Consider the following 13,433-nt stretch of genomic DNA (forward strand, 5'->3'; position numbering starts at 1 on the left):
CTCTGTGTATCTTCCACTGTAAATGTCTGTATGAGACTCTGCCTTTCTTCTCTCCCTGTCTCCTACTCACACACAAGAGCCGTGACACACACACACACACACACACACACACACACACACACATCCCTCTTTTACTGTCTTTGTGAGGAGTTTGCATTGACTTCCATGCATTTTCATTTATTTCTATGGCCTAAACGTGACCTGACCCCTTACCCTTTGACCATCTTCATACGAGGCAACTACATAGAGGCCATTTTGTGTCGACTACTTAAAAAGCATGTACTGCTGTTCTAACAGCTAGACAACAGTGATTAAATTTAAAAGGCAATTTCATAGACTTTTGCATATAGGCTGTTAGCACATGAAAACCTGGAACAAGTCTCTATCAGAACCAGACACAAACTCCATCAGAACCAAGAGGAAATCTCCATCAGAACCAGTTACAAACCTTCCATCAGAACCAGGTCCAAAATCTGCCAGAACCAGGGAGATCCTCTATCAGAACCTTGTCCAATATCCATCAGAACCTGGAACAAATCTCTATCAGAACCAGACCCAAACTCCATCAGAACCTCGTCCAAAATCCATCAGAATCAGATGGAAACTCTATCAGAACCGGGAAAAAAACGTCCATTAGAACCAGAAATAAATCTCTGTCAGAACCTGGTACAAATCTTTATCAGTACAATGTACAAACCTCCATCTGAACAAGTTCCAAAGTCTATCAGAACCATGTCAAACCTATCAGAACCAGGAAGAAATCTTCACCAGAGCCAGGTCCAAATCACCTTCAGAATCTGGAGGTACCTTCTATCAGAACCAGGTTCAACATTCTTCAGAACCAGACCCAAACTCCATCAGAACCAGGAGGAATTCTTCATCAGAACCAGTTAGGAACCCTCCATAAGAACCAGACCCAAACTCCATCAGAACCAGGAACAAATCTCCATCAGAACCAGACCCAAACTCTATCAGAACCTGGAGGAATTCTCCATCAGGAACAGTTAGTCACCTACTATCAGAACCAGGTCCAAACTCAATCAGAACCAGAAAGAAACCTCTATCAGAACCAGTTCCAAAATCCATTAGAGCCTGGAGAAACTCTCCATCAGAACCGTACCCAAACTCCATCAAAACCAAGAGGAAATCTCCATCAGAACCAGTTAGGGACTCTCCACCAGAACCAGGAAATAATCTCCATCAAAACCAGGTACAAACCAGTATCAGAACTAGGTACAAGCCTGTATCACAGAAACAGGAATAAACCTCTATAAGAACCAGGTCCAATGTCTATCAGAACCAGGTCAAACCTATCGGAACCAGGAAGAAACATCCATCAGAACCTTGTACAAATCTTCATCATAACCAGGAAGAAATCTTAATCAAAGCAAGGTCCCAACTCCACCAGAACTTGGCAAAAATCTCTATAAGAACCTTGATCAAATCTACATCAGAACCATGTACAAGCATCCATCAGAAACAAGTCCAAACTATCAGAATCAGGTACAAATCTTCACTAGATCCAGGAGGAACTCTCTATCAGAATCAGGAACAAACGCCCATCAGAACCAGGTCCAATCACTATCAGAACCAGAATGAAACCACTACTTTGTGACTTATGATGATAAGACCATCTCCATAGGTCCCAGTGGAGCATCAAAGCAGCGACCATTCAATGTCAGCTACTTAAACAGCTTCTACTGCTGTTCCAACATCTGAACAAGAGTGAATAATTTTAAAGGGCAATTTCATAGACTTTTGAATATAGGCTGTAGTAAGTATTAGCATTTTAGCAAATTTTAGGTTATACATTGCTGTTTGCATAGTAGATGGGGTAAATTAATATCAGCCTTCATGCTAGTGATAGCCAAAATGCTGATGTTAGCATTTTAGCTTCTCTTTCTCCTCTCTTCTCTCTTAGCTGAAGACGTCATTTGCCTTTTCAAGCAATTTCCTGTTTTTTTTTGTGTTTCTTCGGCGTGTGTTGTTAGTTCATTCTTTTTCTGAATTTTCTGCCATTTTTTATATATTTTAGCACTGACGTCAACTTCTTAGTCCATATTTTTGCTTTAGTCTATGGTTTTTCAGCTAATCTATGGGCAGCTCTTTCCTGCTTTTTTAATGTTTTTGTCAGTTCTTGTATTTCAACAACTATTTCAAGTAGTTTTGAGGTAACTCAACCTTGTTATGGTCTTTTGTACCTGATAGTCTTCCTACTTAAACAGATCAGACAGTTTTTCTTTCCTGTTTCTGCTATTTCTACTAATTTATCAGATTTCAGCTGATATTATGCTGTCAACCTTAGCCACTTTGTGAAAGCTTTCAAGAGGAATTTAGCATTTATGTTTTCTTCTAATTCTTTACATTTTAGTAGATTTTCTGCAGTCAATTTCAGCTTGTTTCTGCAAGCTTTTAGCTAAAAAATTCAGCTTATAGCATTCACACTGCATTTTTGCAGGAAATGCAAATTTTTCTAGTTGGGGTTGTTGTCCTGCTGGAAGTTGGGGTTGTTGTCCTACCTCGTCAAGCCTCTTCAAGACAGATCACTCCAGAAGCCAGCCCTCTGTCTTACACTGCAGCTCCCAATTCTTCAGCCCTAAGGTGACTGCCCACTCTCCAACTCCCTCTACCCAAACCACAAACTCTCAACCCGATGCACTCATACAGGAACTCATCTTGGAACTTGTCTTAACACAAACAATCCACCTTGTCAGGTCATCACCAGGACCTCCACCTCTCCTCAAAAACACCCTTTGATAATGAACAGTGAGCCATTCTCCTTTATTGCAGATATTAAAACTTTTTCTCAGCATATCTGCCTCATTAATCATACTCATGTTTCCCCAGACGCTACAGAAGTTTCCCTTTGTACCTTTCCATCTTATTACTCTTTGTAAATTAATCTTACTTAATTTAATTTTAATTTGCCTCTGAGTGTGACTCTACATGTGGGTCAGGAAGCATCTAAGAAACATAACAGCTGCGTAGGATTTCTCTGGTATTCAGTCACTTGGCTCAAACTTTCTTTAATGATGATTCAAAAATCTCCTACATGATTGGATTATTCCAAGACAAAGCTCTGAGGTGGGCTAAAGCAAGCTTCAGAAATTATCCACCCTTTGACTGAAGTTTACTTAAGTTTATTCAAAATCCTTAATCTTCAACAACGATTTACTTGATTATGGTTGTGAACAAAATATAAATGATACACCTTTAGTTTTCAGTGCGACATTAAAACCATTCCCACAAATTACCCACCAAACAATCCCACTTAAACTAGTAATTTCAGGAAACCACTGTGAAGTCACTTCCTTCTTTGTTTTTTCCTACATCTCACTGTCTATTAGCCACTGGGAAACTTTTTAAAACAAAATTAACATTTAAACCGCTCTGAGTCAGTTATGAGATGTCTCAGTTTGTTCTTTAGGACAAATTTACCTTCTTGGATTTTGGTCATGAATGTTTTAAAGAAATAAAAAAGAAATGTGATACTTTCAGTTACTTCAGCATTTATTTTCTGACATTAATTAAGTATTTTTGTATTGTACATTAATAACTTGAACTAATGTTCTCTATGGTTTTGTACTTGTTTAATTGATGAACAAACCACCAAATTTATGCTACTTTGGTAATGTATTATTATTTAAAACCCTAATGTATTTCGCTGCTGTTTGTCAGTCTCATCCTCCTACAGAAAAGGCATTTCACACTCAATTAGAGCACAATCCATTAAATTTCAACAGATGGCTGGATAACCAAGTGGGTGGGATATTGCAGCCAGCAAGAAAACATGTTTGACCCTTAAACACGATGGGTTAGACAATGTTTGTGAGTTTAAACTGTGATGGGTTATTGGGACAGAGAATTTCCAAAACTGAAGCTCATGTGGGATGCAGTGTTCAGCATTAGGGATGGGCAATATGGACCGAAATTTTTATTCTTCGGGGAATCTATGGCAAGAATAATAAAAGCTACGATACATTTTGAATGACTTCTTACAGTTTTTCTTTTGGCAATATACAAGTACATCTCAGAAAATTAGAATATAGTGATATTGATATTTTTTGTCACTAATTTCATGAAGTGAAACTTATTATACAACTTCATTACACATAGTGAAATATTTCAAGCCTTTTTCCTTGTAATTTTGCTAATTATGGCTTACAGATAAGAAAAACCCTAAATTAATGTCACAAAAAAGTAAAATATTGTAAAAAAGTTAAACACTGGAAACTGTTTCTGTCTTTTCTGTCCCTCTGTCATCATTTCTTCTTTATACCAAATACCCAAAATACTGCCAGATAAACAATTTAAATTGCTCTGGGCTTCTTCAATATTGATGTAAGCCAGTGTTATCAGCCAGCCCAATGAGCAATCAATATTAATCAACTTGGTCAATATTACAGTGCAACAACTCAAGAACTGCTTTTTTCTTACTTTAAAAAAAGAGACTGAAGCATAGATTCGGGATGTCAACCTTGAAGCATACATATTCATATTCAGGACTTATTATAACACATCCTTCAGAAGACAAAAGTCAGATGCAGACTGCAACTAGATATATCTTCTTGAGGCAGATTTGGCTTTCACAAGAAATATTGTGGAATTTAAAAATCGCCACCCCAGGTCTTTTCATTAATTTCTTTGCATTTAGCTGCAGTTGTGTTTGCTTCATAAAGAGTTACCATAGCATTTTTCAATAAAGCCGAGGCAGACCGTTTACTTCTCCTTCTGGCATTGGGATTGTAATTAAATAATACTAATATTCATTAAAGACTAGGTTGGATGCCTTGCCTTGCCTTAAAGATTGAAAAAGATTCTGTACAGTGCTGTGAAAACATATGTTGCCTGCTTAAACATTGCTTTTAATGTTTTTATTACACTTAAATGTTTTGGATTATCAGGCAACTGCATTTGATTACAATTTATTTTGGATTACATTGATGATACCATGCAGTTTTCAAATGATGAATTCATTTATTAAGGAAAAAACCTAAACATACCATTCTAGCTCTATATGAAAATAAAATTGCCTCTCTTTTTAAAATATGAATTAACTGTGAATGATCATGTTTTGTTGGTGTTCAGTTTCACTTGCCACACTCAGACCTGATCACTGCCTGACAAAAACGGAAGAACTGTTGAGAAAAAAATTCATTTTCATCTATCGGAGAAAACATAAAACAATGGTAAACCTCCCCAGGAGTGGCCGTACTACCAAATGTACCACAAGAGCGCCTCCACAATCCATCCATGAGGTGAGGAAAGAACTAAGACCAACTTTAAAGCATTGCTGACCAAACTTGCCTCAGTTAAGGTCACTGTTAATGATTTTATAATAACAGAGACTAGGCAAAATGGCTTCCATGATGCAATTATTTTCAATGCAAAAACCCTTGCTGACAAAAATATAACACAAAAGCCTTTCATACATTTGGAAAACATATTTCTATGAGCAGTAAAACTGCTGGCAAAGTATTCTGTGTCCTGTCAAGTGATAAGTGGAACTTTCAATGTATCCAGTCAAACATGGTGGTGGTAGAGCCTGGAGCTGCTATGCCTTTTCAGGATGTGGAAAATGTTATTAAGCCATTAAAATTCACAAGTGCTATGTGACTCAGTGGTAAAGCAGATACACCATATTGGGAGGGTATATCCTCTTGCTTCGATTCCTGACCCAGGGCCATTTACTCCATATTTCCAGTCTTTCCTCTCTCTTTCTGTCTTTTTCCTGTCAAGCTACTAATTAATACTGATATTAATAGCAATACTAATGAAGGCAACTAGTACCATAAAATCTTAAAGAAAACATTATCAAGGGGAATGTAGGGACATAAGTTTGTGACTGTCATGGTAGTGATTAAGGCAGGACCAAAGCAGAGGGATGAATTGTCAGCAGAGTTCTTTAATAGTAAATAAAAAGGAGATCATAGTTGGTGGAACACAAGGAGAATAAGGCATAGAACAGAGAAGACAAACATTGGAACAATTCAATTCAATTCAATTAAAAAATACTTCATTAATCTCAAAGGGAAAATAAATGTTGTTGTAGCTCATATTACGAAGGTTTCTTCAAAGAGCCGTTGTAGATGCTGATGGATGTGGGCAGGAAGGATCTCCTGTAGCGCTTCGTCTTACAGCAGATCTGATGAAACCTCTGACTGAAGACACTGTTGTAGGACAGTCTCATAAAGAGGATGCTCAGGGTTCTCCATAATGTTCTTCATTTTATGAAGAATCCTTCTTTGCACAATGATCTCCAGAGGTTCCAGAGGAGTCCCCAGAACAGAGCCAGCCTTTTTTATCAGCTTATGAGCTTTTTTAATTCCCTGCCTCTGATGCTGCTTCCCCAGCAGATGACGGCAGAAGAGATCACACTCTCCACAACAGACTCATAGAAGATATGCAGCATCTTGCTGCAAACACTTGGGGACATAAGCTTCCTCAAGAAGTACAGTCTGCTCTGTGCCTTCTTGTAGATGGCTTCACATCTCCTTCATCTCCTTTGTTTTATTCATGTTCAAGATGAGATAATTGTTTCTACACCATGCCACAAAGCGGTCCACCAGCTCCCGGTACTCAGCTTTTTGTTCATCTCGGATCCACCCCAGGACTGTAGTGCAACGGAAAAAACCAGCAGTAAATAATGAAAACCAAAGAACTTATATACAGAGGAGAGTGAGGAGAAAGGCATGGCAAGCATGTGTGAGCAATCAGGTGAGAATGAGAAACAGCTAAGGGGAATATAGACTGGAGGCTCAGGGAGAGGGAGAATAATTAACACAAGAGCTGAGCAGAGATAAACAAAACACCAACCCAAGGAGAACAAACCACAATACATGGGGAATAGAACAGGAATAACAGAAATAATAATGAAAACGAGGCTAAATGAAAACCACAAACTAAAACCGAAGCATCATAACATTGACCTTATGCTCAAACATAACTAAGTTATCCAGTGGTAATGATACAAAGCACATCAGAAGGTCTGCCTCTGAATGGCTCAAAAAACGTCATATTTTTAGACACTTTTTTTCCCTTAATAAATGAGATTATAATCTGAAAAATTCAATTTTCATTCTCAGGCATCTTTGTCTGATCTTAAAGTTTGTGACACAACTTAAAGAGAAATTTGGACACAGCCCTAAAATTTCCCCTAGCTTTAAGAGTGTCATGCCCTTGTTTTAGCACCATGGTAAGAGGTCTGCCCATATGCTGCACTAATTTATCTGTACCACAATAACATAAAGTTTGCTTGTCACTTCTAAAATCACTTCCACTATTTGTCGTACATAAGTTATTTTTATAAAATGTTTTATTTTAGTTTATTATTACTTGTTTTAGCACATTTACCACATATATCTGAGCCCTACTTGTTTGTTTCTAAGAGCTGCTGTAACAATATTATTTCTCCACTGAGAGATTAATAAAGTATATCTTATCGTATCTTTCCCTAACAGGGTGAATTTTAGTTTGTATTCAGAGACAAAAGGGCCTGACTGTCTCTTGGATTGACTCCGCTGAAGCTCGGGGACCGAAACCATCTCAGTTGTTATCTGCCATCTGTTGCTATGCTTTTTTGACAATTTGCTATCTCTCTGTCTGCTGTTACAAGCTCAGACTGAAAAAATCCACATGCAGGCCAGAGAAGATCGATTGCTCGTTTTGTGAATGGCATAATAGGTTCACTTGGTATGTGAAATATCCAACAAAAGGTAGTGTACTTGATTACAAGAACAATAATTTTTGAAGTGCTTAAACTTCTGCCAGGGTACTTTAGCTGTCCATAGAGCAAAACATGACCAGCTATTTCACAAGGTTGTCATGGAAATAAATAGCCTACAGCTGATAATGCCAACTAAGAGAACCAAGAGAGAAAGTCTGTTTGGCATCTTGGGTCACTTTGACCTGGATGCCTGAAAAGCTGCACTACTGAAGCACCTGTGTAACCCTGTGGAGCAGATCAAGAGGAGATTATATTCTTATGCTGTCTCTTTTGTCCATGTGGTAAGGCTGGGAAGCCACCGATCTTTAGAAACATGGTTCTGCTAGTGAGTAATTTGTGCAATTAAACCTTATCACTCTGAAGTCACAGCTCCCATTAGGGGTTTGGTGCAGTAAATCATGAGAAAGTTATAGTGTCAATGACATTTCCAATGTTTCATTTTAAAAGTTTAATGTAAATCACCCCAAGAAACCAGGACGACTCGTGCTTCATTCTACACACACCATTCTGAGTCTGATTTTCTTCTTTTCTATGACAGCAACAAGATTATTTTAAGCTTAAACTTCGTAACTACACTAATGTTTGTCCACTAATTCTGTGTCTTAATATAAGCCCTGAATTTAGTTATTAATTATGTCAAGGTTACTGGCATATTAGGGAAAATCCTCATCCATCCCAGTCTGCAACTGACTTGTATATGTGAAGTGTTTACATTAGCATTTTCTTCATACTGTCTGTGATGACTTACTAGGTGGAATGGAAGGGAAATAAAAATCTACCAACCATGCATTCACATACATTAACCACTTAGCATCTAAAGAAGTTGGTTGTGCATCAAGTTAATTAGTTTCCTGCCAGCTCTGTTGTTTCTGTTGTTTTCCAAGGTGATGTAATTGTGCAGTGTGTTATTAGATTAAGAAGTACAGTATAAGCTGAAGTCTTTAAAAGGTCCATAAAATGTTTAGAATTTTGTGTAAAGTATAAACATATCAAAATTTTAATTTAGTACACCAGTTATTGTCTGTTTTATTAGTCATTGGTTTATATTTTTTACCCATGTATGTTTTAAAACACTACTTTGCCTTATGCACTATTTTATGACAGTTTCTCAAATGCTGCTTGTCTGTAGTTAGGTTTTGTCCACATGGATAAAAAAATTAAGTTTGTCTATAATGCATCGGCCATCTGGGAGGGGCTCGGAGTAGAGCCGCTGCTTCTCCACATCGAGAGGAGCATCTATACTGGATGCCTCCTGGACGCCTTCCTCGGGAGGTGTTCCAGGCACGTCCCTCCAGGAGGAGGCCCAGGGAACGGCCCAGGACACGCTGGAGGGACTATGTCTCTCGGCTGGCTTGGGAACGCCTTGGGCTCCCCCCGGAGGAGCTGGAAGAGGTGTCTGGGGAGAGGGACGTCTGGGCGTCTCTGCTGAGTCTGCTGTCCTCGTGACCCGGTCCCGGATAAAGCGGAAGACGACGAGTACGAGTACGAGTATAATGCATTTTTATCAGAATAGTAATACTTGCATGTTTGTTTTTACATGAATAAAATTCTACATGTTTAATCATTTGCTCATTTAGAAGGCCTCCCTTCATGACCTGGATTATTTTCATGAATCTTAAATGTTCTGTTTTAAGTTGATTTAAGAGGGACTTTGAGCCAAATTCTGTTGTTTTAACAAAGTTATTTATGGTTCAAAAGAACTTACAACCCCATTAAATTCTAGGGTTTTATATGTTTGCATCTGTGGTTATATGGTTTTATGTACTTTCATTTACTTACATTTTGGCTTCATTTATGTTAAATACATTGTTTCAAGGTTGGATTTAAATAGATTTTAGAACCTGGTTAACTCAAGCTTATTTACAGTACCTAACCCTTTAGTTTTCACAACTTGTCACATTACTACCACAAACCTTAAAGTATTTAATTGGGATTATATCTAATAGACCAACACAAAGTCAGTCTGTCACAGTACGTAACAATGAGTCAAGAATGTTACACATTATGTTTATTGATGTGGTGTGCATTTGTATTCAGCCCCTTCTGAGTCAATACCTTTTAGCATCACTTTTACCTGCAATTACAGCAGACAGTCTAGATGTGCAAAGCTGGTAGAAACAAAACCATAGAGTGAATAATTTGCCCATTCTCTCTTGCAAATTAGTTCAAGCTCTTTCAGATTGGTTGTTTTTTATTGTTTTGTTTGTGTTTTTTTTCCACTTGTTCCAAATTTGATTTTGTTCCCGAAACATTCACTTTACAGTAAATTCTAACATAACAAGACAAGTCAAAAACTGGTGCTGGATTATAAGCAGCATTGCCCAGACAGCTGCAAAAGATAATCAGGTTATAGGCAGGAAAGCAGTAACACTGCCTCACAGGAACAATGAGGGTGTAGAAAGAGAAAAAACAATTACAAAAATGGAACTGTTATGTCCTTCCTCTGTGCGGTTATTCAACATTGGTATAAAAGCTTTCACCTTTTGTAGAGGTCAGATCGCATGTTTTTATTTAGGCACTTAGAAGCCTTTAATGCATGTTTATCCATGCACTCTCATTCTATCATACTATGCAGAAAAATCTCTGAAGTCTAAAAAAAAACAACACATTACCAGAGTGGCAGCAGTTTGAGTCATCCCGCTATGTCTGCACAGAGTAAATCGAGGCACAGATAGGCTTTGAGGTCACCTGCTTTTTAGGCCTCTTTCAGGAACACACAATAACCAGGTTCTGTTTTAGAAATGCACCCGTTTCCATTTATCTAATGGCAACCAAACATGTGGCCCATTCTTCTTTGCAAAATAGGTCAAGCTCAATCTGGGCTAGGAAGAGAAAATTTTTATTCTCCCTCAATACAGACACAATGATTGAAGCCCAGTTTTAGTGGGCTTCCATCACTGTGTCTTTTAGTGTGTGGTGTGTGAAGTGCACATGACAAACTGAGGGCTTTTTAAAAGAATACAAGAAATACAAATTATATTTTGAGTTATATCACAATTCTTTGATTGCTACATCATAAATACCTTTGCTTTATAGTCTATATATATATATATATACATGCAGTACTGTGAAAAAGTTTTGGTTAGGTGTGCAAACATGTTGTAAACAAGGAATGCTTTCGGAAATATATATGACTGATTGTTTATATATACATACAGTGGGGAGAACAAGTATTTGAAACACTGCCAATTTTGCAGGTTTTCCCACTTGCATAGCATGTAGAAGTCTTTAATTTTTATCATAAGTACTTCAACTGTGAGTTACAGACTGTAAAACAAAATCCAGAAAATCACATTGTGTTATTTTTAATTAATTTACATTTTATTGCATGACATAAGTATTTGATACATCAGAAAAACAAAACTTAATATTTGGTACAAAAACCTTTGTTTGCCAGTACAGATATCAAATGTTTCCTGTAGTTCTTGACGAGGTTTGCAGACACTGCAGCAGGGATTTTGGACCACTTCTTTATACAAATCTTCTCCAGATCCTTCAGGTTTCAGGGCTGTTGCTGGGCAATACAGACTTTCAGCTCCTTCCAAAGGTTTTTGATTGGGCTCAGGTCTGGAGACTGGCTGGGCCACTCCAGGACCTTGAGATGGTGTTCTTGGAGTTGTACTCATCCTCCTTCTTCCTCCAAACACGTCAAGTGCAGTTTAGACCTAAAAGCTCTATTTTTGTTTCATCAGACCAAATCACCTTCTCCCATTCCTCCTCTGGTTCATCCAGATGGTCATTGGGAAACTTCAGATGGGCCTGGACATGTGCTGGCTTGAGAAGGGGGACCTTGTGTGCGCTGCAGGATTTTAATCCATGGTGGCATAGTGTGTTACAAATGGTCTTCTTTGAGACTGTGGTCCCAGCACTCTTCAGGTCATTGATCCCTTACCTTCCTCATGATCATTGATGCCCCATGACGTGAGATGTTGCATGGAGCCCCGGACCGAAGGAGATAGACCGTCATCTTAAACGTCTTCCATTTTCTTATAATTGGGCCAACATTTGTTGCCTTCTCATCAAGCTGCTTGGCTATTTTCCTGTAGCCCATCCCAGCCTACTATTCTATTCCTGATGTCCTTACACAGCTCTCTGGTCTTGGCTGATGTGGAGAGGTTGGGGTTTGTCTGATTGAGTGTGTGGACAAGTGTCTTTTATACAGATAACAAGTTCAAACAGGTGCAGTTATTACAGGTAATGAGTAGAGAACAGGACGTGTTCTTAAAGAAGAACTAACAGGTCTGTGAGACCTGGGATTCTTACTGGTTGTTAGGTGATCAAATACTTATTTCATGCAATAAAATGCAAACTATTTAGTTAAAAATCACACAAATTAGAGATTTCTACATGCTTTGTAAGTGGGAAACCTGCAAAATCAGCAGTGTATCAAATACTCCCCACTGTATATACAGTATAAATATATACAGCAAAGGTTTTAGGCAAGTGTGAAAAATGCTGTAAACAAAGAATGCTTTCAAAAAAAAAAGTGTTAATCATTTATCAATAAACAAAATGCATTGAATGAACAAAAGAGAAATCCAAATCAAATCAATATTTGGTGTGACCACCCTTTGCCTTCTAAACACCATGAATTCTTCTAGATACACTTGCGCACAGTTTTAAAGGAACACGGCTGGTAGGTTGTTCCAAACATCTTGGAGAACTACAGGTCCTTCTCAAAATATTAGCATATTGTGATTAAGTTCATTATTTTCCATAATGTCATGATGAAAATTTAACATTCATATGTTTTAGATTCATTGCACACTAACTGAAATATTTCAGGTCTTTTATTGTCTTAATACGGATGATTTTGGCATATAGCTAATGAAAACCCAAAATTTCTATCTCACAAAATTAGCATATTTCATCCGACCAATAAAAGAAAAGTGTTTTGAATACAAAAAACGTCAACCTTCAAATAATCATGTACAGTTATGCACTCAATACTTGGCCGGGAATGCTTTTGCAGAAATGACTGCTTCAATGCGGCGTGGCATGGAGGCAATCAGCCTATGGCACTGCTGAGGTCTTATGGAGGCCCAGGATGCTTCGATAGCGGCCTTTAGCTCATCCAGAATGTTGGGTCTTGAGTCTCTCAACATTCTCTTCACAATATCCAACAGATTCTCTATGGGGTTCAGGTCAGGAGAGTTGGCAGGCCAATTGAGCACAGTGATACCATGGTCAGTAAACCATTTACCTGTGGTTTTGGCACTGTGAGCAGGTGCCAGGTCGTGCTGAAAAATGAAATCTTCATCTCCATAAAGCTTTTCAGCAGATGGAAGCATGAAGTGCTCCAAAATCTTCTGATAGCTAGCTGCATTGACCCTGCTCTTGATAAAACACAGTGGACCAACACCAGCAGCTGACACGGCACCCCAGACCATCACTGACTGTGGGTACTTGACACTGGACTTCTGGCATTTCCTTCTCCCCAGTCTTCCTCCAGACTCTGGCACATTGATTTCCGAATGACATGCAGAATTTGCTTTCATCCAAAAAAAGTACTTTGGACCACTGAGCAACAGTGCAGTGCTGCTTCTCTGTAGCCCAGGTCATGCGCTTCTGCCGCTGTTTCTGGTTCAAAAGTGGCTCGACCTGGGGAATGCGGCACCTGTAGCCCATTTCCTGCACACGCCTGTGCACGGTGGCTCTGGATGTTTCTACTCCAGACTCAGTCCACTGCTTCCGCAGGTCCCCCAAG

This window comes from Girardinichthys multiradiatus, chromosome 13 (assembly GCF_021462225.1).
Source record: "Girardinichthys multiradiatus isolate DD_20200921_A chromosome 13, DD_fGirMul_XY1, whole genome shotgun sequence".
Lineage (NCBI taxonomy): Eukaryota > Metazoa > Chordata > Actinopteri > Cyprinodontiformes > Goodeidae > Girardinichthys > Girardinichthys multiradiatus.